The sequence below is a fragment of the Aotus nancymaae genome, unplaced genomic scaffold (assembly GCF_030222135.1).
Source record: "Aotus nancymaae isolate 86718 unplaced genomic scaffold, 86718_ANA_hifiasm-v0.15.2.pri h1tg000025l, whole genome shotgun sequence".
NCBI lineage: Eukaryota > Metazoa > Chordata > Mammalia > Primates > Aotidae > Aotus > Aotus nancymaae.
The window spans coordinates 17,260,353-17,287,649 of NW_026988438.1; the positions used below are offsets into that span (position 1 = coordinate 17,260,353).

At 39.1% G+C, this 27,297-nt stretch overlaps 1 long non-coding RNA gene across 1 annotated transcript in view; it reads right to left on the minus strand.

The window, feature by feature from the left end:
• Nucleotides 1-20,202: 20,202 nt before the first annotated feature.
• The window catches only part of LOC135276514 (uncharacterized), a 31,673-nt gene continuing 24,578 nt past the window's right edge, over nucleotides 20,203-27,297 (minus strand). Inside the window, exon 4 of the long non-coding RNA XR_010344044.1 lies at nucleotides 20,203-21,184. This is a non-coding gene — a long non-coding RNA (uncharacterized LOC135276514). The remainder of the gene's footprint in view (nucleotides 21,185-27,297) is intronic.

Consider the following 27,297-nt stretch of genomic DNA (forward strand, 5'->3'; position numbering starts at 1 on the left):
TTTTGGTTCCTCTCCATGGAAGAGGTGAATACCAGATGCACTAATCAACCATCTTGAAGCCCCTCCTCTTTCATCAATGTTTTCTTGTTTTCAGTATAGGGATCATTCATCTCCATGGTTAAATTTATTCCTAAGTGTCTTAATTTTTATTACATTGGATTTTTTTCTTAATTCCTTTCCTGGATAGTTTATTGTTAGCTTATTGGAACACTACTGATTTTTGCACGTTGATTTTTTTGTCCTGCAACTTTATTCACTTATCAGTTCTAACAGTTTTTTAGTGTAGTCTTTAGGATTTTCTACATATCATGTCATTGGCAAATAATTCCAATCTTTTCTTTCCTATTGGGATGCCCTTTATTTATTTTTCTTGCCTAATAGCTCTGACCAGGACTTCCAGTAATATGTTGGAAAGAAGTAGTGAGAAAGGACATGTTGGTCTTACTCCTTATCTTAGAGGAAAAGCTTTTAACTTTTCACCAATGAATATGATGTTAGCTGAGGGCTTGTCATATATGACCTTTATTGAGGTATATTCCTTCTATACTGAATTTGTTGAGTGTTTTTATCATGAGTGTTGAATTTTGTCAAATTCTTTATATGCATCTATTGAGATGACCATATAATTTTTGTCCTTTCTTCTATTTATATGCTATATCACCTTTATTGATTTGTGTGTTGAATCATTCTTGAATCCAAAGGATGGAACATTTGGAAGCCAATACATGATCATACTAAATGATCCTTTCCATTGTGCTGTTGAATTTGGCATGCTTGTATGTTGTTGAAAAACTTTGCATCTATGTTCATTAGGAATACTGACCTGTAATTTTCAGCTCTTATAGTGTCCTTCTTTGGCTTTGGGATTGAGGATAATGCTGACATCATAAAATGAGTTTGGAAGTATTCCGTCCACTTCAGTTTTTTGAAAGGGTTTTGCAAGGGTTGTTTGGTAGAATTCAGGTGTAAAGCCATTAGGTCCTTAGCTTTCCTTTGATAAGACCTTTTTTACTATTGATTCAATCTCCTTACTTGTTATTAGTTATTTAGATTTTCTATTTCTTCATGATTCAGTCTTGATAGGTTATATGTCTCTAAGAATTTGTCCATTTCTTCTAGGTTATCCAATTTGTTGGTGTAAAATTGTTTATAGTAGTTTCTTGTGATCCTTTGTATTTCTGTGGTATAAGTTGGGATGTCTTCTCTTTCATCTGGTTCTATTTATTTGAATCTTCTCTCTCTCTCTCTCTTTTTTTTTTTGTCTAGTTAAAATTTTGTTGATTTTGTTGATCTTTCCAAAAAACCAACTCTTACTGCTATTAATTTTTCTATTGCTTTATAGTCTATGTCATTTATTTGTGCTCTGATATTTGTTATTCCCTTCCTTTTGCTAATTTTGGGTTTAGTTTTTCTTCTTTTTCTAGTTTTTTTTTTTTTTTTTGGATGGAGTTTCGCTTTTGTTACCTAGGCTGGAGTGCAATGGCGTGATCACGGCTCACCGCAACCTCGCCTCCTGGGTTCAGGCAATTCTCCTGCCTCAGCCTCCCGAGTAGCTGGGATTACAGGCATGCACCACCATGCCCAGCTAATTTTTTGTATTTTTAGTAGAGATGGGGTTTCACCATGTTGACCAGGATGGTCTCGATCTCTTGACCTCGTGATCCACCCGCCTCGGCCTCCCAAAGTGCTGGGATTACAGGTGTGAGCCACTGCGCCCGGCCTCTTTTTCTAGTTTCTTGAGATATAATTTTAGGTTGTTGTTTGTAATACTTATTTTTTGATATAGGCATTAATTGCTTTAATTTCCTTCTTAGAACTGCTTTTGTTGTAGCTCAGAAGTTTTAATATGTTGTGTTTCCATTTTCATTTGTCTTGAGATCATTTTATTTCTTTATTTCTTTGACTCACAAATTGTTCTGGAGCTTGTTAATATCTACATTTTTGTGATTGTTCCAAGATTTCTCTTATTTTCTAGTTTTATAGCATTGTGTTTAGAAAGATAATTAATATTATTTCAGTCCTGTTAAATTTGTTAAGGCTGATTTTATGGCTTAACATATGATCTACCATGGAGAATGTTTCATGTGCACTTGAGAAGAACATGTATTCTGCTGCTGTTGGATGGGATGTGTGTATTTATCTGTTGGGTCCATTTGTTCTAATGTGCAATGCAAGTCCAGTGTTTTCTTATTGACTTTTGTCTGATTGATGTGTCCATTGTTGAAACTGAGATTAGTAAATTTCATTACTATTATATTACAATCTATCTCTCCCTTGAGATCATTTAATTTTTGATTTATATATTTAGGTTCTCCAAAGTTGGGTGCATATGTATTTATAATTATTATATCCTCTTAATGAACTGACTCCTTTCTCTATATGTTGACCTTCTTTGTCTTATTTTAGTTTATGGCTTAAATTCCACTTTGATTTAAATATAGCTACTCCTGCTATCTTTTGGTTTCCATTTGCATGGAATATCTTTTTTTTTTTTTTTTTTAAAGAGAAAGAGAGAGAGAGAATGGGGAGGAGGAAAAAGGAAAAGAAAGAGGGAGAGAGAATGGGAGTATTGCTTTCTTGCCCAGGCTAGAATGCAATTTAGTAATGGGTATTGAAAACCTCTTGTATACTGATAATATACTTAATGATGTAGTCAGGAAGGAATAAGGGAAGAAGATAACAAACAAACAGCCAACCAATATTTCATTTAAACCTATGAAATGCTATGCGATTACTGAGGAGTGATTTACTTCCAATTATATAGTCACTTTTGGAATAGGTGTGAGGTGGTAATGTATGTTTTGTGTATTTGAAGTGGAGAGTTCTATAAATGTTTATTAAGTTTAGTTGTTCCAGGTCTGAGTTCAAGTCCTGAATATCCTTGTTAATTTTCTATCTCGTTGATCTATAGAATCGTTAGCTATTCTTGTTACATTGATCCTTTTACCATTATGTAATGTCCTTCTTTGCCTCTTTTGATCTTTGTTGCTTTAAAGTCTACTTTATCAGAGGCGAGAATTGCATCTCCTGCTTTTTGTTTATTTGTTTATTTTTACTCTCTGGTTGGTAAATCTTCCTCCTTCTCTTTGAGTCTTTGTGTATTGTTGCATGTAAGATGGGTCTGGATGCAGCATACCGATGGGTTTTGGCTTTTTATACAATTGCAATATATATAAGTTTAATACTGGCGTTTGATGCTAGCTGAGTGTTTTGCCCATTAGTTGATGTAAATTTTTCATTGTATTAATGTTCTTTGCTTTTTGATATATTTTTGGAAAGGCTGATATTGGTTGTTCCTTTATATGTATAGTGCTTCTTTCAGAAGCTCTTGTAAAGCAGGCCTGGTGGTGGTGAACTCTCTAAGTACTTGTTTGTTCGCAAAAGATTTAATTTTTCCTTCGCTCATAAAGCTTAGTTTGGCTGGATAGGAAATTCTGGGTTGAAAGTTCTTTTCTTTAAGGATGTTAAATATTGGTCCCCACTCTTTTCTGGCTTGTAGGGTTTCTGCTGAGAGATCTGCTGTGAGTCTGATAGATTTCCCTTTGTGGGTAACCTGACCTTTCTCTCTGGCTGCCCTTAGTATTTTCTCCTTCATTTCAACCCTAATAAATCTGGCAATTATGTGCCTTAGGGTTGGTCTTCTTGAAGAATATCTTTGTGGTGTTCTCTGTATTACCTGGAGTTGAATATTACCTTACCTTGCTAGGTGGGGGAAGTTTTCCTGAATGATATCCTGAAGAGTATTTTCCAACTTGGATTCATTCTCTTCATCACATTCAGGTACACCTATCAAACGTAGATTAGGTCTTTTCACATAGTCCCATATTTCCTGGAGACTTGGCTCATTCCTTTTTATCCTTTTTTCTCCAATCTTGTCTTCTCGTTTCATTTCACTGAGCTGGTCCTCGACTTCTGATATCCTTTCTTCTGCTTGATCAATTCGACTGTTTAAGCTTGTGCATGCTTCGCGAAGTTCTCGTGTGGTGCTTTTCAGCTCCATCAATTCACTTATATTCCTCTCTAAATTGTCCATTCTCGTTAGCATTTCGTCAAACCTTTTTTCAAGGTTCTTAGTTTCTTTGCATTGGGTTAGAACAAGTTCTTTTAATTCACAGAAGTTTCTCATCACCCACATTTTGAAACCTGCTTCTGTTATTGGAACACACTCGTTCTCCATTAAGCCTTGTTCCGTTGCTGATGAGGAATTGCGATGCCCTGTAGAGGGAGAGGCATTCTGATTTTGAGTATTCTCTGCCTTTTTAGGCTGCTTTCTTCCCTTGATTATATATTTATCCATCTGTCGTCTTTGTAATTACCGACTTTCTAACTAGGTCTCTGAGCGGACGTCCAACTTTTTGATTCCCAGCACCGAAATCTGAGCAATCCACTGTGCCGGCCAAGACAGCGGTGTTAAGGTTGATGGTGCCTTTCTGCCCAGGAATCTCTGGACTCTGCACCAAGAACTGCCGCTTTAAGGCGCCAGCAAAACCACCGCGCCGGCCACAAGAGTCGCTCTGGCGACCCGTGGAGCTCCTCCGCTGGGAATCTCCTGGTCTGTGAGCTACAAATATTCGTCTGAAAGTGTGGCGTCCTCTCGTTCTCTGCACTTTCATTGGGAGCTACGTGCCCGAGCTGCTAGTGATCAGCCATCTTGGATCTCTCCGGAATATCTTTTTATATCCCTTTGACTTTCAGTGTATGTGTGTTCTTAAGAATGAAATAAGTCTGTTATATGCAGCATATCATTGTGTCTTTTTTTATCTATTCAGCCACTCTATATCTTTTGATCGAATAATTTAATTCATTTACATTCAAAGTAATTATTGATATAGACTTACCACCCCCATTTTGTAATTTGTTTAAGATTCTTTTGTAGATCCCTTGTTCCTTTCTTCCTCTCTTGTTGTTTTGCCTTGCAGTTTGATGATTTTCTGTAGTGGAGTGCTTTGAATCCTTTTTATGTTTTGTGCAGGTACTACAGATTTTTTCTTTGTGGTTATAATGAGGCTTACATAACACTTCTTACATTTATAATGGGCTTTTACAAAGTGGTAACAACTTACATCTGATCATACTTTATACATTTTTACTCCCCATCCCCTACGTTTTATGATTTTGGTGTCAAAATTTACATTTCTTTGTAACTTATATCTCTTAACAAATTATTGTAGTTATAGCTGTTTTTGATAGTTTTGTCTTTTAACCCATATGCTAGAGATAAAATTACTTTACACACCACCATTACTACAATACTAGAGTGTTCTGAATATGACTCTATATTACTTATACCATTGGGTTTTATAATATCATATGTTTTGTGTTATTAATTAGCAGCCTTTGTTTCAGCTTAAAGAACTCCCTGTAGCAATTCCTGTAAAGTAGGCCTTGTGATAAGCTCCCTGAGCTTTTGTTTGTCTGGGAAAGTTTTTATTTCTTCCTCATTTTCAAAGCATAGCTTTACTAGGTAAAGTACTCTTAACTGGCAATTTTTTTTTTTCTTCAGCACTTTTAATATATCATCCCACTCTTTCCTGGCCTGCAAAGTTTCTACTAAGAAATCTGCTAATAGTTGCATTAGGACTCCCTTTTATGTGATGAGTCTCCTTTTTCTCACTGCTTTCAGAATTCTTTTTTTTATCTTTTTCTTTTTGGTCTTTGATTTTTAATAGTCTGATTAGATGTGTCTTAATGAACTCCTCTTTGGGTTCAATTTTACTGGAGTCCTCTGGGATTCTGGAACCTGGATGTTGGCATCCTTCCCCAGATTTGGGGAGTTTTCAGTTATTAGTTCTTAAAATATGCTTCGTGGCACTTTCTTTCTCCTCTCCTTCTCGTATTTTTGTTATGCAAAAGTCAGTTCTCTTGATAGTACCTCACAATTCCTGTAGACTTTCTTCATTTTTCCTCATTTTTTCTTTATGGTTCTCTTACTATAAAATTTAAAATGTTCCCTCTTTGAGGGCACTTATTCTTTCTTTTGCTTAATTGAGTCTGATGTTGAAGCTTCCTATTGAATTGTTTTATTCAGCAATTGTCTTTTTCATTTCTATGTCTTCTATTTTGTTTTTGTTTATATTTTTTTGTGAAACTTTACCTTTTTTTCATGTATTGGCTTCCAAATGTTATTTAAGTTTCTATCCTTATTTTGTATAGATCATCAAACTTCTTTATGAGATTTATTCTGAATTATTTGTCCATCATTTTATAGATCTCTGTTTATTTAGGTTTCATTGCCTTTGCTGTGAGGTTATGTGGGATTACCATTGGAGTCTGCTGTCCAGTGAGACCATTTACTGGACTCTGCAGTCTGGCTGACCTACTGGCCAGGCACTGGTGCCACCATTGGCAGGAATACAGAGCTACCACCAAGATCTGCATAGTGGTTACTATGAATCCTGCCCCTTTTTTGGTTTTTACCTGACTCCAAGCACTCTAGTCCCACCATTACCCATAGTATTCCCCATAAGGCAAGATAAGAGTGTGTGTCCCGTGATGCTGGGGAAGCTGGATGTCCAATCAGGCTCATTTTCCCACTTTAGAAACCATAGGCCTGGGGAATTTTCTCTGTGTGGCCCTGTGCTGACATGGTGAAAGTGAGACAGTTCCTCTTACCCTTCTAATACAGTTTTTCATTTCTGTGGTCCATGTAGGTATCTCAGTCTCATTTGCAAGTTTTGCAGTTTTCACAAAGGTGTTCTTGTCTGAATAGCTGCTAGTTGGACTTTCTGTGTGGAGGACAAAAGCCTAAGACCTCCTATCTGCCATGTTGCTGATATTACTCCCCTCCAAGTCTTTATATAAAGCCCAGAGATTTCCAGTTTTTTCTCCTACAGCCTTTTAACTTCACGTTGAATTCAAAATAACAAATCAAATGTAACCATTCTTTGGGAGACTTGGAAGACTAGAAAACTGAACCAGACCATGCTGAATTTTTTAACAGAGTCATCAGACAAGCTAATGGCAAAAATGGAGTCTCAAAGGGCTTCAGCTTCTGAATTGCAGCTGTATATCTGCAAGCTAAACATGGGTTTCTACATTCATTTACCATAAATATTGTTGTCCCATAGTAATTATTATATACCTACTGTATGACACACACTGTGCTAGATGCTAAAGACATAATGACTAAAGCAAGGTCTCTGTTTCTGAAGAATTTCCAGCTTCAAGGGAAGCAAATAATTACACTAAAAGTAATAGATTAAAATGCTATACAATGGTCTGGACTAAGTGCTGTGGGAACAGAGGAGGAAACAGCTGACTGTATGAGTAAAGCCGAGAAAGCGTCCTGTGAAGGGGACCTTTCAGCTGGGTCTTGGAGAATGAATAGAAAATGCCCGTAATGCCCTCTAGAAATTTTTTAACACATGTAAAATTTTTGTTATGCTATTAATCTAGTGTTTTCATATGCCCTTACCTGAAAACAAAGCAGAATCAAATAAATACCAAAAAGACATTAAATTTGCTACAAAGCTATTTAGCAAATAATAGACACGAGTAGGTAGTGCGAGAAATTTACGGGCATTCTTTATCCTGCATTTTTGACAAGAACAAGATAATTAAGACAATATTATATTTTTGACCCTAATTGATCTAGTGATAGTTATAATCTTTCTGTGTTATCTTGCTCTATCCAACAACAGACTCATTTCTTCATAAAGGTTGCACTAAGCTATAAAATTATTCAACTATTGGGATAGAAGTGCCCCCAATATATAGTCTGTGTGTGTTGACTTTAGGCCTGGCTGGGTTTAATTACTCCTGGCTTAAAATTTTTCTTTTCTTAAAATGGTTTAGAAAGAGTTCCCACAACTTCCTTTGGTAATCTGTCTTTTGTCACCCGTGGTATTAGATGTCATCTGTTAAGCAAAGCAAAGTGGTGTTTTAATGTGCAATTACTAGTGAAAACAAACTGGAAACCCGGAAGAGTAGGATGGGATTTCTTAAAAGCTTGAATTCTTCTGAAACAGCAGCTTATCAGCAAATGGCCTGTGAACCAGTTTTGGATCCCACATATTTTACTCCATCTCTGAATGAGCAAAGGGCTTTTATCTCAATATGATTTATCAGGTGATTACGAAGACACCTTATTAATTGATCTCCAGACTGACCAGACGCTGCTGTGATAAACTGAAACTTCTGTCAGTTTAGTGGAAAATGGACAGAACCAAAATAACAGGAATAAAAGTTCTATTTCAGGAATAAACAAGACACTCACAAAACAGAGTTTTCTACCCTTCTACCCTTGGGCTTCATTGCTAGTGTTCTAGGAATCGACAAACACGTTTCCTACCTTCTATACCTGCTTAGGCTCCAAATTAGCCAAAGAGATTTATTGCTTATATTTGCAGGTTCTCTGTGCTTTTGTATAACTGTGTTTTATGATTTTATTAAAATTATACTCGCTGTTCAAGGAATATTACTTTAATTTCAATTTCCCTTTATTGAGTTTCCTGATATTTAGTTCTTGCTTTAATTCCTTTAAATTAAATGTTTCAATCTCTGCCCCCTCAACAGGATTGACTTTGGTATGAAAACACACACACACACACACACACACACACACACACACACAGAGCATATCATTAAATGCAGGATGAACTTTGAAGGTATCCAGAGGTATTTGCAAATGCTTTTTCCAGTGTAATTTGGCCACAAAAGAGGAGCAGAACCACACTGGCTAAATTAGTACTGAAAGTTTGCAGATCCTCTGCTAGTTGCTTATTTATCACCAGTTCACTGGACTCTCAGAGTGGCATAAAATAATTATTTTATTGGAGCCAACTGAGTCACTGGTTTTATGTAAGCACTTTCCAAAAAGGCACAAAATCAAAATTTTATTTCTTCTCATATGAAAGGTTAATTATATATGAAAGCTTAGGAACTGAGCAGAGATTTAGGATAGTGGCCCACGATAACCAATATTAGGGATTAGCAGGTCTCACTGCCTCAAACATTAGCCAACTCTAGCCTAACCACTTCCTGGGAGCCTTGGTGCCTAGAGTCTTGAATCCAGAGCCCTTCCCTGGGTCCCAGAGCATTTCCCAAAATAAATCCAGACCGAGAAATAAGTTCATCCTGGCAAACTCCTTCTAGAGAGGCTAGAGGTGGACTCTTCCCCCAAGTTAATGGTTCCTTAGAAATGTGATAAAATATACTTTAGTAACTCTTTTTCAAAGAGAGTTCACCTGGGGCTCCTACTATTTCAAAAGCCTGTGAAAAGTTCAGCACTGGATAGTTTAAATGCACTTCCATCTATCATTCATTATTTCGGCAAATTTACAGGTAGCCAATCCCACTGTGAAGAGGTGAAATTGAGCTTCAGCAGATCAGGCTGGCTATAAGAAGCCCATCAGAGAGTAGCAAAGCAGTGTAGCCAAGGGCTAGAGCTCTGGACCCAATTGTATGAACCTGGGAATGACATAACCTCTGTGCCTCAGAACCTTCATCCATAAAATGTGGATAATAATAGTACTTACTTCACAGGTGATTTTGAAGAATGAATGTGTTAATACCTGTAAAGTGCTTAGAATGCTGCCTGAAACATTGTCAATGACACATAAGTATTTGCCACTGTTATTTTTGAGCATAGCCAACAGACTGGGATATCTGAAGCTTCATGCAAGGGCCAGGCATGATGGCTCATGCCTATAATCCCAGGACTTTGGGAGGCTGAGGCAGGAGGATCACTTGAGACCAGGAGTTCAAGACCAGCCTAGGCAACATAGAGAGACCCCCAACTCTACAGAAAAAAGAAAACCAAAAAGCCCTCTGCATGATATGATTAAAAACAAATAAAACTGCACTTGAATAGGCTTTAGCTTTGATTGGATGTCCTTAGGTATTTAGCTATAATATTACAGCATATCACTATACATTTGGTTATTGTTCAAGAGCAACTATTCAAATACTTCTAAAACTGGTCTTAACAGAAAACTATTCCATGAGTTAACTGTGTGTGACAGCAAAGAATTTCTCCTGGCTTGATTTTTTTTTAATACTTTAAGTTCTGGGGTACATGTGCAGATCATGCAGGATTGTTACATAGGTATACACATGCCATGGTGATTTACTGCATCCATCCCCCCGTCATCTACATTAGGTGTTTCTCCTAATGTTATCCCTTCCCAATCCACCCACCCCCTGCTATCCCTCCCTTAGCTCTCCCACCCCCCAACAGGCTCTGGTGTGTGATATTCCCCTCCCTGTGTCCGTGTGTTCTCATTGTTGAATACCCACTTATAAGTGAGAACATGCAGTGTTTGCTTTTCTGTTCTTGTGTCAGTTTGCTGAGAAGGATGGTTTCTTTTTTTTTCTTCGAGATGGAGTCTCATTCTGTTGCCCAGACTGGAGTGCAGTGGTGCAATCTTGGCTCACTGAAACCTCTACTTTCTGGGTTCAAGTGACTCTCCTGCCTCAGCTTCCCAAGTAGCTGGGATTACAGGCATGTACCACCATCCCCAGCTAATTTTTGTATTTTTAGTAGAGACGGGGTTTCACCATGTTGGCCATGCTGGTCTCAAACTCCTGACCTGAGGTGACTCCACAGAGCCTCAGCCTGCCAAAGTGCTGGGATTATGGGTGTGAGCTGCCATGCCCAGTCTTAATTGATTTCTTGACTCCAGCACTTACAGAATTTTGAGCAAGACTTATCTATTTACTGCTAAAACTCAGATTTTTACCTCTTGCTCAAAACTCTCCTCTGACCTTCAGGCCTGTTTACCCTACTACTCACCATCCACCTGCTCATCTCACAAGTTCTTCAAACTCAGCATGTTCATAACGTTACTCTTCTTCTCCCCAAACTGTGTTTTCTGTATCAGGAAACGCACCGTCATCTACCCACCCAGTGCTGAAACCTAAGGGACTTTAGCGCTTCTTTTTATCTTCCACAATCCCCAGAGCCAAAATCCCAATCTTCCTCAAGATCAGTCAAATTTACTTTCTAAACATCTCTAAAAACCTACCATTTTCTCTTTTCCTAGGCTAGTCTCGGCTCTTATGCAAGTCACCGTCATCTTTTGCCTGCATAACTAGAACTCCAGGCTTGCCCCTTTGATATTTTCTCCGCTGCAGAGAGATCTTTCTAAAACTCAAAACTGATTATAACATCCCCAGGCCTAAAACCCTCCAGTGGTTTCCCCTTCCCCAACTCTTCATCATGACAGCAAGGTCCTCCACGATCTGGTGCCTGCCAGCTTCTGCAGCCTGTGCTTGCCCCCATCTATACCCAGCAACTCTTAGGACATGTTACTCCCTTGTCTGAAACACCTCCTCCCCACCACACACATATACCATTTACGCCACACACACTTTTGCCTTGCTCATTCTTTCTCCTACTTCAGGTCTCAGCTTAGGGATCTCTTCCTCCAGGAAGTTTTCCTGGATGCCTAAACTCAATAGTATCGGGTTAGAAACTTCTCCTTTTTTTCTCTCTCTTTCTTTTTGATATGGAGTTTCACTCTTTTTGCCCAGGCTGGAGTGCAATGGTGTGATCTCGGCTCACCGCAACCTGTGCCTCCCAGGTTTAAGCGATTCTCCTGCCTCTGCCTCCCAAGTAGCTGGGATTACAGGCATGCACCACCACACCCAGATAATTTTGTTTTGTTTGTTTGTTTGTTTGTTTTAGTAGAGACTAGAGACGGGGTTTTTCCATGTTGGTCAGGCTGGTCTCAAACTCCCAACCTCAGGTGATCTGCCTGCCTCAGCCTCCCAAAGTGCTAGGATTGATTACAGGCATGAGTCACCGTGCCTGACCCTGCATTTCTCACAACACGCTGTCTTTCCTCATCATAAAATTTCCCTCACAAAACAGTAATTGTTTAGCTGTCTACGTCTTTCACTAAATTGTAAGCTCAAGAATACATGAACTATGTTCTTAAATTAACCATTGTATCCCTTGAACTTATCACTTGGCAAGCTCTTAAAGGGTACTCACCAGTATTTTGAATAAATGAATTAATGTATATGATGATTGCCCTAGATTTTAAGTATTCTTAATCAGTGAATCTAGTTACTCTCAAGAGGAAAGAGACAGCACACTCAAAATAGGATAATTCGAGGGTAGTTGACTTACAAAGAGATTATATACAAATGTGGGTGTAAAACAACTACTAGTAATGGGATGTAACTTAAACTATTATCACCCTCAGGCTGGAACTATTTCCAGGAAAAGGAAGGATAAAGAGTCAGGCAGAGTTAGCTGCTTCAGAGGAACATTGACCTTTGGTTAAAAGACACAGCCAGCTCAAGACCACTATATCAGTCAAGGCCAAACAGAGAAACAGAACTGGTAAGAGCTATATATTGTGAGATTTGTTGTGAAGAACTGGCTTATGTGGGGGCTGACAAAGCAACTCCAAAATCTGTATGGCAGGCCACCGTAAGAAAGGGCAGACTGGAACACTCAGGCACGGGGAGAAGCAACAGTCCACAGGCAGAAGCTTCTGGGAAGCTCCAGTTATCTCTTAAGGCCTTTCAATGAATTGAGTCAGACCCACCTAAGATAATCTCTCTCCTTTACTCACAGGCAGTTGGCTATGGACTTTAATCACATCTACTAAATACTTTCATGGCAACATCCAGATTTGTGTTTAACTGAATAACTGGGGACTATTGTCTAGCCATGTTGACACAAAAATTAACCATCTCTGATATCTTGAAAACAGGATCCAAGGAATACACATCCTGACCTCACTCTTCTTCTTCTTTGCTTCCCTCTTACCCCCTTCCAGGGCTCTCCATCAGCTGAGCCCAACCAATAGTTAGAAGACGGAGAATTCATTGATGGAGTCCTTACAGGTTACAGGATTCCATAGATTACTTGGAGTCTTGGGGAAGAAGTTAGAACCAAGCTCCAGATCACCGTCTGTGGGTTAGGCAGCAAAATTCTCAAAAAGGTGAATCCCCACAGTATGAGGATTTATACAGTGCCATTTTGAAGAAGCCCCTTAAAGAGGAGAGGAGCCCCAAAATTAGGAAGGTTAGAAACAGGGGTGGGTCCACCAAGGGCTCCCCTATACCAACTTTGTCTTTTGTGTGTGCGTGCTTTTCTTTTGGGCATGGGAACAGAGCCATACAGGGTAGACTTTCAAATGTTGCCCCACTAAGTCAGAAATCTCATTAATCACACCAAGAGTTCCTGATCATTTAGATTCACCTCTATGTGGCGTGTGGCATGCAGAGTCAGAGCAGTATCTAGGGATGTGACCTGGCCCACGTCCTCCTTCCTGTGCACATCCACATGGGGAAGCTGCAGCATAGTGAACAGGGGCCAGCCAGTCACAAAGTGGGAGAAATGGCTATCAGTTAGACAACTCAGGTACGGTGGGGTAAATTCACCTGCCAGGCTTTCCCAAGTGCAAAATAATAAAGTGACACTAGAAAAGGGTAGAGTGTCTCTTGGGTGATATGTATTTTTCATTGTTAAGAGTTCAGACTCTGGAGGTACACTGTTAAGGTCAAAATCCCTGCTTCAACACTTGCAGACTGCGGAATCTTAAGTTACTTCACCTATAAATACAGAATTGGGGTTAGTGGGGGATTAAATGAATGAATAAAGATTTCACGACAGTACCTAGCATAGAGTAAGCATCCAATCAATGCTGTCAAGCTAATAGTATTATCATCAAAAGCAAACTGATGTTTTCAATTTCCTAAACATAATAAACAGCTAGGAGAGGCAAGTGCAGTCTGTCACCTGTTTTGTAAATAAAGTTTTACTGGCACATAAGCACATCTAACCATTTACATATTGTCCATGGGTACTTTCACTCTGCAGAGTTGAACAGCTGCCACAGAGACAGTATCACCCACAAAAATTAAAATATTTACTCCCTTTATAGAGAAAGTGTACTGACCCCTAATTTAGAAAATGGAAGTGATAATTTGAAAGATATTAAATAAAACAGCTTTATATTCACAAGAATAAATGTCTAATCACAATGTGTAAAACTTGAATTTTACCAAAGAAATCTTGTCACTTATTACCAGTATTCAGAAACAAGTATAGAATGCTTTTCATTCACCTTTTTACCTGTCTTTATTTATTTATTTCCTTGACTAAAAAGTCTGGATTGACTTGACAAAAAAGATTTCAAAACTGTATTTTAAAGATGAAGGATCAGAAAATACCCTTTCCTTAAGTTAAATATGCTTAACTTTGATCCAACTCTGTCTATGGCAAATTGGCTCAATAGGTTAGAGAAGGGTACAACTAAACGCAAAGTCGAGACTCTGACCCGTAACTGGTTTTGTTCTGTTCATCAACGTGAATACAGACCAACAGCTAATTCCAGTCAGCTCTTCCACCAAGGCATGCAGGTGCTCACAGACACATCCTAAGGAAGACTTTGGGCTCTTGAGAATGATCATCACTACAGGTATAATCATTCCAGAAACATACGCTTACATGGCGTTCAGAAACACCTGTTAACTTACGATAGATGACTTGTTTTCATGGAACGCACTAAAATGTGAATTCACAGAACATGGTTTAACTAAATGGGAGTTCAATTGATAGGTGGGATCAGTTAGAGAGGGAAGAATTATTAAGCTACTTAAAACCTCTCACTAAAATGCCTATCCTTTATTACAATGTTTCTCCTACTTTCCCTTACTTTACTGATTGCTACATGTTCTGACCTTGACTTGACAAGCCTGCCTTGTTTGCCAAGTCCTGGCTTAAACATGACAACCTGCTTCTGATCTCCATCTTTCCTACCTTGCTTTTAGCTTTTATACAAACTGGTAGCTTGACCCTGAATCTCTGTTACTTGATGAGTACCTCCCATACACATAAAGTATCTTCCAATTAAAACAGCCTATAGCATAAGTGGGATCCAATATGAAGAAGGTCAAATATTAAGTATTGTAGTTCCTAACTTCATATTGTAGTCAGTATGATATTTATGATTAATCTGTAATAAAATCTCAACATGAATTACATTTATAAAAAGTAGACATTTGGGGAAATTCTTTATTTCTAAAACACAATGTCCTGCTCTTAGCCAAGCACACTTATTTCAAAGAGCTGGTATGCAATTAATGTATTTGGAACACATGACTGATTAAAAATAGCAGCACTGTTCAGTTCTAACTTTGTTCTTTTGCCAGTTTTGAAGGTTCATGAGAGCAGAGGATTGAATGATCATAGTAACTAGATAAAACCAATGCTTGTATGTTTATCTGCTTTGTCTCATTGAGCATGTCCACATATGTATATGTAATTCAAACCAAGTACTGCCATAGGCATACATTCTCAGTTCAGTAGATCATTTATGACACTTAACATCATCACTTAAGATTTTCTATTAATAACATATTTGACATACGAGCTTGCATTATTAAATATGCTTATTTTAATAGAACTTGACGTGATAATAACAATAAAGCATAATTCAGAGTTGGTCAACAAAGTGAACTTTTACTTCTTACGTTTACTATAACCTAAGCCTTATGTGTCACTAAATTCCTTTTGAATTTTATTCTCTAGAACAGGTTTCTTTTCAGGAAAAACAATTCATGATCTGTTAAATTTTAGTTATTTGCTTGAGTTGTTTGCCCAATCTTTATAAGCTATTTCTGCCTTGCCAATTTCCCAAACCAAATGTAACAAAATATTTATCTCCTTTGCTTCTAAGCCCTTATAATAATTAAATTAAATTAAATAACTGTATTATCAATTTAATTACAAATTTGTTGGGGACTTCATACTTGACCAAATATGGTTCAACTATCTGTAGTCAGCTCCCAGTTATTCTCCATGACTTCATTCTTGGGCTGAACTGATGATGAAACCTCCTGCTTCAGAAAAAATATGCTTCACTTTGCCTCCAACCAACTCTAGACATCCACACTACCAGTTACTCTCTCCTGTTTAAATTCCCCCTCTTCACTCTCTCTCCTCAAGCTATAAACAGGCTTAAGTTTCTCTGATTCTAAAATTTTCTTAATGAATATATGAAATTAAAATAAAAAGTGAACCTTATTTTCTCTATGCACTCTCTTTCAGCCTACATCCCATTCTCCCACTTTTTAACTGGCATACATCTTAAAAGCGTAGTCGGTTGAGATACTGTCCTACTCCAGTGAATTATTTACTTCTAATTTCTTCTTCGCCATTCTGCAGAAATTATTTTTGCTACTTTGCTTAGTTTATCTTCCTATGGTATTGACTCGACTAAACATTCCCCAGTGTTGGGGATGGGGCACCTCCATATTTTTCTGGCTACGTGTTTTCATATGGAACAAGGATCCCTAAAGTAGCACTTCCTTTGCCCTCCACAGGGAAAGAATAAATTTTCTGATTGATGAGTTTGAGAGAAGGAGCAGAGCTTTGCTTGTCAGCCTCTTCCTTATAGAGAAGATGCATTCTTCCTTGCCTTTCCTTGCTCTAAGGTGACTATGGCAAAACTATCAGAGACCGCCCTTGTAAAACTGTCTTGTTTTGTTTGCAAACCAGCTTAGCTAACAAACGTAAAGGTATATCCTTTCATCTTTATTAGTAACAACAGTGATTGGTTTGGGGGGAGAAAGCTTCTTTAGAATAATGTGTTTTTATTTATTTTTTTTACTTTTAAAAACATTATCACTTTGGGAGGCCGAGGTGGGTGGATTGCTTGAGGTCAGGAGTTCAAGACCACCCTGGCCAACATGGTGAAATCTCGTCTCTGCTAAAAATACAAAAATAAGCTGGGCATGGTGATGCACGCCTGTAGTCCCAGCTACTCAGGAGGCTGAGGCAGGAGAATTGCTTGAACCTGGGAGATGGAGGATGCAGTGAACCAACATTGTGCCACTGCACTCCAGCCTAGGCAAAAGAGCAAGACCGTCTAAAAAAAATTATTAGTTTTAATTGACAAATCATAGTTGTATACATTTATAAAGTACAGTGTGATGTTTTGATACATGTATACAAAGTGGAATGATTAAGTCAAGCTAATTAAGATATTCATCACCTCACTTACCATTTTGTGTGGCAAGACATTTGAAATGTACTCTCATTTGTTGGGAAGTAGGCAATACATTATTATTGACTATAGTTACCTTGTTCTACAATAGACCTCAAAATTTATTTTTCTTGTCTAATTGAAACTTGTATCATTTGATTAACAACTCTTCATTTTTCTCCTCTCGCCTTGTGATATGGTTTGGCTGTGTCTCCACCCAAATCTCATCCCACAATTCCCACATGTCATGGGAGGAACCTGGTGGAATGTGATTGAATTATGGGGGTGGGTCTTTCCTGAGCTGTTCTTGTGATAGTGAATGAGATCTGATGATTTTTAAAAGGGGAGTTCCCCTGCACAAGCTCTCTTCTCTTGTCTGTCACCACATGAGACATGCCTTTCAGCTTCCACCATGACTGTGAGGCCTCCCCAGCCATGTGGAACTGTAAAGCTGATAAACCTCTTTCTTTTGTCAATTGCCCAGTCACAGGTATGTCTTTATCAGCAGCATATAAATGGATTAATACAGTAAAATTGGTACCAGTAGAGTAAGGTGCTGCAGAAAAGATACCCAAAAATGGGTGGGCATGGTAGCTCATGCCTGTAATCCCAGCACTTTGGGAGGCCAAGGCAGGTGGATCACCTGAGGTTAGGAGTTCAAGATCAGCCTGGCTAACATAGTGAAACCCTGTCTCTATTAAAAATACAAAGAAATTAGCTGGGTGTGGTAGCAGGCACCTGTAATCCCAGCTACTTTGGGAGGCTGAGGCAAAAGAATCACTTGAACCCAGGAGGCAGAAGTTGCAGTAAGCTGAGATCACGCCATTGCACTCCAGCCTGGATGACAAGAGCAAAACGCTGTATCAAAAAAAAAAAAAAAAGAAAAACCCCAAAAAATTGGAAACATTGTTGGAACTGGGTAACAGGCAGAGGTTGGAACAGTTTGGAGGACTCAGAAGAAGACAGGAAAATGTAAGAAAGTTTGGAACTTCCTAGAGACTCATTGAATGGCTTTGACAAAAATGCTGATAGTGATATAAACCATGAAATCCAGGCTGAGGTGGTCTCAGATGGAGACGAGGAACTTATTGGAAACTGGAGCAAAGATGACTCATTATGTTTCAGCAAAGAGACTGGCAACATTTCACCCCTGCCCTAGAGATTTGTGGAACTTTGAACTTGAGAGAGATGATTTAGGGTATCTAGTGGAAGAAATGTATAAGCAGCGAAGCATTCAAAATGTGACTTGGGTGTTGCTAAAGGCATTCAGTTTTAAAAAGGAAACAGAGCATAAAAGTTTGGAAAATGTGCAGCCTGACAATGTGATAGAAAAGAAAATCACATTTTTTGAGGTGAAATTCAAGCTGGCTACAAAAATTTACAGAAGTAACAAGGAGCCAAATTTTAATCCCCAAGACAATGGGAAAATGTCTTCAGGTCATGTCAGAGGTCTTCAAGGCAGCCCCTCCCATCACAGGCCCAGAGGCCTAAGAGGAAAAAGTGGTTTTGTGGGCTGGGGCCAGCATCCCTGTGCTATGTGCAGCCTAGGGACTCAGTTTCCTGTGTCCTAGCCACTCCAGTCATGGCTGAAAGGGGTCAATATAGAGCTCAGATCATGGCTTCAGAGTGTGCAAGCCCCAAACCTTGGCAGTTTCCACGTGGTGAGCCTGCAAGTGCACAGAAGTCAAGAATTGGGGTTTGGGAGCCTCCAATAGATTTCAGAAGATGTATGGAAAGACGTGGATGCCCAGGCAGAAGTTTGCTGCAGGGGTGGGGATCTCATGGAGAACCTCTGCTAGGGCAGTGCAGAAGGGAAATGTGCAGTCAGAGTCCCCGCACAGAGTCCCTACTGGGGCACCACCTAGTGGAGCTGTGAGAAGAGGGCCAGTGTCCTCCAGACCCCAGAATGGTAGATCTACCAAAAGCTTGTGCCACTTGCCTGGAAAAGCCACAGACACTCAACACCAGCCCATGAAAGCAGCCAGGAGGGAGGCTGCACCCTGCAGAGCCTATCAGGAGAGAAGCTGCCCAAGACTGCGGGAACCCACCTCTTGCATCAGCATGACCTGAGTCAAAGGATATCATTTTGAATCTTTAAGATTTGGCTGCCATGCTAGATTTCAAACTTGCATGGAGCCTGTATCTCCTTTGTTTTGGCCAATTTCTCTCATTTGGAACAACTGTATTTACCTAACGTCAGTACACCCACTGTATCTAGGAAGTGACTAACTTGCTTTTGAATTTACAGGCTCATAGGGGAAGGGACTTGCCTTGTCTCTCAGATAAGACATTGGATTTGGACTTTTGAGTTGATGCTGAAATGAGTTAAGACTTTGGAGGACTGTTGGGAAAGCATGGTTGGTTTTAAAATGTGAGAACATGAGATTTGGAGGGACCGGGGGAAGAAAGATATGGTTTGGTTGTTTTCCCAAATCTCATCTTGAATTATAACTCCCACAGTTCCCCCATATCGTGGGAGGAACCTGGTGAGAGGTGATTGAATTATAGCGGTGGGTCTTTCCTGCACCGTTCTTATGATAGTGAATGAGTCTCACAAGATCTGATGGTTTTTAAAAAAAGGAGTTTCCCTGACCAAGCTCTCTTCTCTTATTTGCCGCCATGTGAGATGTGCCCTTTACCTTCCACCATGATTGTGTGGCCTCTCCAGCCACTTGGGACTGTAAGATCAATAAACCTCTTTCTTTTGTAAATTGCCCAGTCTTAGGTACGTCTTTATCAGCAGCGTAAAAATGGACTAATATACCTTGTAATGACCATTCTATTCTCTACTTTCACGAGTTGGACTCCTTTAGATTCCACATACAACTGATATTATGCAGTATTTGTTCTGGTAATAGTGATAATTTGATCTCCATTTGCCCCTCTCTCAGCTGGTGCCAAAGTCCATGGGTAGAGAGGTTTTCTTAATTGATCCTCCTCCCCAAATTCTAAAACCCACTTCTTCAAACTCTTCCTATGTCTGTCTTCTCCTGTGGCACAGGACTGTAGATACTATATTGTAGTACAAATTGCATTTATAATTTTGCTAATTATAAAAGGAATTCTTCTTATAAAAAACTTTTAAAATAAGTATAAAGATAAGTATTTGTAAACTTAGAGCCAACCCAAAGATATACACCTTTAACATTTTGAAGGCTTTCTAACATTTTGAAGGCTTTTTCTAAGGGCATAATAAAAATTATATATACATGCACACTTTTTTTCAACATTAGAATCAAACTTGACATATTTAAAAATATCAAACTGTTTATTGTTGCTTTTTACCATCTGGTAGCAGTTTACACACAAACTTCAATCTTCAGAATACCCTGGAGTCAGAGAAAAACCTGAACTACACCAATGCAGAATGAAAACATCATTTCAACTCCACAAAAAGTAGTCATCACAAAAAGTGTAAAAGTCACCTAACTTCAAAAGCACTGTTCACTTTTTAAACATGAGTCCATAAAATATATTATCCACAAACAACATCCTATCTGTAGGTCAGGTTTCAGAAAGTCTTCAACTTCATGCTTTAGTAGCAAGGACGTGAGTACAGAGATATGGAACGTGATCTGTATCCTCCACAACTGTAGTAAGCCGAAGATGGCTGCCTTCTATAAATCTGATCCCTCTCATGACCAGCTCTCCATCTTCCTCCTTCACCTCCTCTTCTGTATGATATGCTACAGTAATCCCGATAGTTGTAGCCTCCATCATATCCTCTATGGTAGTGATCCCAACAGGAGAGCTGCCTTAGGTAGTCTCCCTATGTACATTCCTGATGTTGGGGTATGTGGTCTTTTTGTGATAGAGAAATCAACTCTGATCCCACGCCCATTGAGCTCCTTCCACTGGCACATTCTTTAGCTTCCTTGGAATCCCCCATATAGTCAAAAATCCAAAGGCAAATCCTCTTGAACACCTAGACTGCTGGTCATACTTTAGACACATCACCCATAGTACCACAGTGAGAGAACACTTCCCTTAGATCTCTTTCTGTGGTGTGCAAGCTCAACCCAAATGCTCCAAGACAACAGCTGAGATCAGGATTTGCCAGACTCCCAACATTGCACCTGCGAGTAGATTTGAGAAAATGACTGTGGCTGTGCAGTCTGTGAAAATCTCCACTTGGGAGACCTGTAGGGGATCATCTGTGGGAGCAGGACCCAGACCATGACCGTGCAGAATGCCTTTAGGAGCTTCTTCTGGATCTAGACCTAGATTCACATCTGGACCTGGAAAGATTTCCAAAATATATATAACGTAAAAACAGATAATCTCACAATCATATGTATAGGTAGAAATATCCTCACCATACAATAAAAGAAAATCATTTACATTGGTAAATACATGTACCTATATCAGAAAAGATCAGGAGAGATATGCACCAATTCTCAACAGAGGTTGCACTTATTAATGTCAAGAAATGGGTAAAGTGATACATTCATTTATTACCTTGTACTCCTAGAGAAAACTACCATTAATACGGTTCCATTCTTCCCAACCTTTTCTAACATATATTACTCAAATGTCAATAAGCTTCACAGTGCTATGGCTTTCATTAGCTGTGAAAAATGTAAGAAAATGTAAGAACATGGAAACAAGTTACCCTTGTGCTACCCTTTGCCACTTGCAATACTAGAGTCACTCATCATTGCAAAGTTCTGCTCAAACCTCAGTAGCCCATAACACAATCATGGCCTCAAATTTGAGCCACAGCCCAGTGTTACTATCTTCACCCCAATTTCATCTCTTTGGCTATGTTTAGGACCACTACTCATCCTGTCTGCGAAAGTAGACAAAAACATGGCTCTTCTTCTTGGGTTGGACTATCTTATTTATTTATTTATTTATTTATTTATTTTACTTTAGGTGCATACTATATCTGGCATTTCTCCCCATGTTATCCCTCCCCACCCCCGCTGTCTCTCCCCTACCCCCAAACTGTCCTCAGTGTGTGATGCTCCTCTCCCTGAGTCCACGTGTTCTCGTTGTTCAACATCCACCTATAAGTGAGAACATATGGTGTTTGGCTTTCTGTTCTTGTGTCAGTTTGCTGAGAATTATGGTTTCCAGATTCATCCAAGTCCCTACAAAGGATGCGAACTCATTGTTTTTTATGGCTGTGTAGTATTCCATGGTGTATATGTACCACATTTTCTTTGTCCACTCTATCATTGATGGGCATTTGGGTTTGTTCCAGGTCTTTGCTATTGTACACAGGGATGCAATGAACATACGTGTGCATGTGACTTTATAGTAGAATGATTTATAGGTCTTTGGGTATATACCCATAATGAGATTGCTGGGTCAAATGGAATTTCTATTTCTAGATCCTTGAGAAATTGCCACACTGTTTTCCACAACGATTGAACTAATTTACACTCCCATGATCTGTGTAAGAGTGTTCCTCTTTCTCCACATCCTCTTCAGCATCTGTTGTCTCCAGATTTTTTAATGATCACCATTCTAACTGGTGTGATATAATATCTCAGTGTGGTTTTGATTTGCATGTCTCTAATGACCAGTGATGATGAGCATTTTTTCATATGTTTGTTGGCCTCATGTATGTCTTCTTTTGAAAAGTGTCTGTTCATATCCTTTGCCCACTTTTGAATGGGCTTGTTTGTTTTTTTTTCTTGTATATCTGTTTTAGTTCTTTGTAGATTCTGGATATTAGCCCTTTGTCAGATGGGTAGATTGCAAAAATTTTTCCCAATTCTGTTGGTTGCCGATTTGCTCTAATGATGGTTTCGTTTGCTTTACAGAAGCTCTGGAGTTTAATTAGATCCCATTTGTCTATTTTGGCTTTTATTACCATTGCTTTTGGTGTTTTATTTTAGTCATGAAGTCCTTGCCTATGCCTATGTCCTGATGGTTTTGCCTATGTTTTCTTCTAGAGTTTTTATGGTGTTAGGTTTTATGTTTAAATCTTTGATCCATATGGAGTTAATTTTAGTGTAAAGTGACAGGTAGGGGTCCAGTTTCTGCTTTCTGCACATGGCTAGCCAGTTTTCCCAACACCATTTATTAAACATGGAGTCCTTTCCCCATTGCTTGTTTTTGTCAGGTTTGTCAAAGATCAAATGGTTGTAGATGTGTGGTGTTTCTTCTGGGGTCTCTGTTCTGTTCTATTGGTCTATGTCTCTGTTTTGGTACCAGTACCATGCTGTTTTGATTACTGTAGCCTTGTAGTATAGTTTGAAGTCTGGCAGTGTGATGCCTCCGGCTTTGTTCTTTTTGCTTAGGATTGTCTTGGCTATGTGGGGTCTTTTGTGATTCCATATGAAGTTTAAAGTGGTTTTTTCCAGTTCTGCAAAGAAGGTCATTGGTAGCTTGATGGGGATAGCACTGAATCTATAGATTATTTTGGGCAGAATGGCCATTTTCACAATATTGATTCTTCCTAACCATGAACATGGAATGTTTCTCCATCTGTTTGTATCCTCTCTTATTTGTTGAGAGTGGTTTGTAGTTCTCCTTGAAGAGGTCCTTTAATCCTTTGTTAGTTGTATTCCTAGGTATTTTATTCTCTTTGTAGCAGTTGTAAATGGGAGTTCACTCTTGATTTGGCTCTCTGTCTGTTATTGGTATATAGGAATGCTTGTGGTTTCTACACATTCATTTTGTATCCTGAGACTTTGCTGAAGTTGCTTATCAGTTTGAGAAGATTTTGAGCTGAGATGATGGGGTCTTCTAGATATACAATCATGTCATCTGCAAATAGAGACAGTTTGATTTCCTCCTTTCCTAATTGAATACCCTTTATTTCTTTTTCTTGCCTGATTGCTCTAGCTAGAACTTCCAATACTATGTTCAATAGGAGTGGTGAGAGAGGGCATCCTTGTCTAGTGCCTGATTTCAAAGGGAATTCTTCCAGCTTTTGCCCATTCAGTATGATATTGGCTGTAGGTTTGTCATATACAGCTTTTATCATTTTATGATACGTTCTGTCAATACCTAGTTTATTGAGAGTTTTTAGCATGAAGGGCTGTTGAATTTTATCGAAGGCCTTGTCTGTATCTATTGAGATAATCATGTGGTTTTTGTCTTTGGTTCCATTTATGTGATGGATTACATTTATGGACTTGCTTATGTTGAACCAGCTTTGCATCACTAGGATGAAGCCTACTTGGTCGTGATGGATAAGCTTCTTGATGTGCTGTTGCGATCTGTTTGCCAGTATTTTATTGAAGATTTTTGCATCAATGTTCATCATGGATATTGGCCTTAAGTTTTCTTTTTTAGTTGGGTCTTTGCCTGGTTTTGGTATCAGGATGATGTTGGTCTCATGAAATGAGTTAGAGAGTATTCCCTCCTTTTGTATTGTTTGAAACAGTTTCAGAAGGAATGGACCAGCTCCTCTTTGTATGTGTGGTAGAATTTGGCTGTGAACCCATCTGGACCTGGACTTTTTTTGGTTGGTAGGCTATTGATTGCTGCCTCTATTTCAGCCCTTGTTATTGGTCTATTCAGGGTTTCAAATTCCTCCTGGTTTAGTCTTGGTAGAGTACGTATGTCTAGGAATCTATCCATTTCTTTCTGGTTTACTGGTTTGTGTGAGTAGAGCTGTTTGTAGTAATCTCTGATGGTAGTTTGTATTTCTGTGGGATAAGTGGTGATATCCCCTTTATCATTTTTTATTGCATCTATTTGATTCTTCTCCCTTTTCTTTTTTATTAATCTGGCTAGCGGTCTGTCTATTTTCTTGATCTTCTCAAAACAGCAGCTCCTGGATTTATTGATTTTTTGAAGGGTTTTTTTGTGTCTCTCTCTCCTTCAGTTCTGCTCTGATCTTAGTTATTTCTTGTCTTCTGCTAGCTTTTGAGTTTTTTTGATCTTGCTCCTCTAGCTCTTTCAATTTTGATGATAGGGTGTCGATTTTAGATCTTTCCTCTCTTCTCTGGTGGGCATTTGTTGCTATAAATTTCCCTCTTGACACTGCTTTAAAGGTGTCCCAGAGATTCTGGTAAGTTGTGTCTTCATTCTTGTTGGTTTCAAAGAACATCTTTATTTCTGCCTTCATTTCATTGTTTATCCAGTCGACACTCAGAACAAGTTGTTTGGTTTCCAAGTGGTTGTGTGGGTTTGAGTGTGTTTCTATTCTGAGTTCTAGTCTGATTGTGCTGTGGTCTGATAGACTGTTTGTTATGATTTCTGTTCTTCTGTATTTGCTGAGGAGTGATTTGCTTCCAATGATGTGGTCAATTTTAGAGTAAGTGCAATGTGGTGCTAAGAAAAATGTATATTCTATGGATTTGGGGTGGAGCATTCTGTATATGTCTATTAGGTCTGCTTGGTCCAGCTCTGCATTCAAGTCCTGGATGTCCTTGTTAATTTTCTGTCTCATCGATCTAATATTGACAGTGGAGTGTTGACGTCTCCCACTATTATTGTGTGGGAGTCTAAATCTTGTTTTAGGTTGTTAAGAATTTGCTTTATGTATCTGGGTGCTCCTGTGTTGGGGTGTATATATTTAGGATAGTTAGCTCTTCCTGTTGGATTGATCCTTTTACCATTATGTAGTGTCCTTCTTTGTCTCTTTTGATCTTTGTTGGTTTGAAGTCCATTTTATCAGAGACTAGGATTGCAACCCCTGGTTTTTTTTGTCCTCCATTTGCTTGGTAAATCTTCTTCCATCCCTTTATTTTGAGTCTATGTGTGTCTTTGTATGTGAGATGAGTTTCCTGAATACAGCACACCAATGAGTTGTGACTTTTTATCCAGTTTGCCAGTCTGTGTCTTTTGATTGGGGCATTTAGGCCATTTACATTCAGTGTTAATATTGTTATGTGTGAATTTGATTCTGCCATTTTGTTACTGGCTGGTTTTCTTTCCCATTAGTTGACTTATTTTCTTCATTTCATTTTTGGTCTTTGCCAACTGGTTTGCTTTTGCAGTGACTGGTACTTGTTCCTTTCTGTGCTTAGTGTTTCAGGAGCTCTTGTAGGGCAGGTCTGGTGGTGACAAAATCTCTCAATAATTGCTTGTCTGTAAAGGATTTTATTTCTCCTTCACTTATGAAGCTTAATTTGGCTGGATATGAGATTCCGGGTTGAAAGTTCTTTTCTTTAAGGATGTTGAATATTGGCCCCCACTCTCTTATGTGTTGTAGGGTTTCTGCTGAGAGATCTGCTCTGATTCTGATTGGCTTCCCTCTGTGGGTGACCTGACCTTTCTCTCCAGCTGCCCTTAGCATTTTTTCCTTCATTTCAACCCTGGTGAATCTGATGATTATGTGCCTTGGGGTTGCTCTTCTTGAGGAATATCTTTGTGGAGTTCTCTGTATTTCCTGAATTTGAAATTTGGACTGCCTTGCTAGGCTTGGGAAGTTCTCCTGGATAATATCCTGGAGCATGTTTTCCAGCTTGGATTCATTTTCCCCGTCATGTTCAGGTACACCGATCAAGTGTAGATTAGGTCTTTTCACATAATCCCATATTTCTTGGAGGCTTTGTTCATTTCTTTTCACTCTTTTTAGTCTTGTCTTGCCTTCTCTTTTTATTTCATTGAGTTGATCTTCAATCTCTGATATCCTTTGTTCTGCTTGATTGATTCAGCTATTAAAACTTGTGTTTGCTTCACGTAGTTCTCATGCTATGTTTTTCAACTCCATCAAGTCATTTATGTTCTTCTCTAAGCTGATTATTCTAGTTAGCATTTCATCTAACCTTTTTTCAAGGTTTTTGGTTTCTTTGCATTGAGTTAGAAGGTGTTCCTTTAGCTCAGAAAAGTTTGTTATTATCCACCTTCTGAAGCCTGTTTCTGTCAATTTGTTGCACTTCTCGGTCAAGTTGTGATCCTGTGTTGTTGAGAAGTTGTGAACCCTTGAAGGAGAAGAGATGTTCTGGTCTTTGATGGTTTCATCTTTTTTGTGCTGGTTTTTTCCCATCTTTGTAGATTTACCTGGCTGTGGTGTCAGGGAGCTGCTTGATGAGGTCGTTTGTCAGCCTGTGGAGGCGCTGCTGGGTTTCTAGGGACTCCTTCAGGTTACTAGGGAAGCTTCCTGTGTCTTTTTTCTTTATACTGGGAGATTAGGCCTGCCTCTTCTACTGACCTGTAGGTGCTGCTGGATTGTCAAGAACGCTGTCCCGTTACTATGTAGGCTTCCTCTGTTTTTTGTTAAAATATGTAGCCCAGTCCCACCCCTCTAGTGGTGGGTTGTACCCTTCCTCCACTGGGCTAGATCATTCAGGGTTCATCTCAGACTGTGGCACTGCTGTGCAACCCACTAGAGTCAGAGCTTCAGCCCTCTGGGGTTTGTGGGGGAGGGGAAGGACCCGCCCAGCCGCACCCTGCTGTCTCCCCCTTTCAGCTTCCTCTCTCTCCGATCATGGGGTAGGGGCCC